We start from the raw sequence: 507 nt of genomic DNA on the forward strand, positions 1-507 counted from the left end.
CAATTCTACAAAACCGTAATATTGTTAGGTATCCTGTCTGATGATACAATATATCATATCTTTATCCAGAACATCACTGTGTAATGATGAATTCCTGTGATATATAAACATTTCCACCCATATCTTTATACATAATATAAATCATATTGTCACTGATTCTTTAATCCAGTATACCACAAAGTAAAATATTTTGTAAATATTTTTGAGATTACAATCAACAAAATGGTTTTAATATAAAGTTGAATCCTTTCCATCAAGTAGAATACTTCATAATTAGCCTGTTTTATTACGTCACCTGAGACAACGTTTCATGATGACATGTTCTAATACCCTTCATCTGGCATCATGTGTTATTCGTTGGTAAACAATTTCACACTTTCAACTTCTTCTCAAAAACCCCTGATCCAATTTCAATGAAATTTTGCAGAAACCTTCCCTGGCAGAAGATGAACCAAAATTGTTAATTATACAATCCCCAACCCCTTACGGCCTGAGGGGTGGGACCAA

Source organism: Ylistrum balloti, unplaced genomic scaffold, assembly GCF_031769215.1.
Source record: "Ylistrum balloti isolate Yb309-2 unplaced genomic scaffold, AGI_CSIRO_Ybal_v1 Utg370038, whole genome shotgun sequence".
NCBI lineage: Eukaryota > Metazoa > Mollusca > Bivalvia > Pectinida > Pectinidae > Ylistrum > Ylistrum balloti.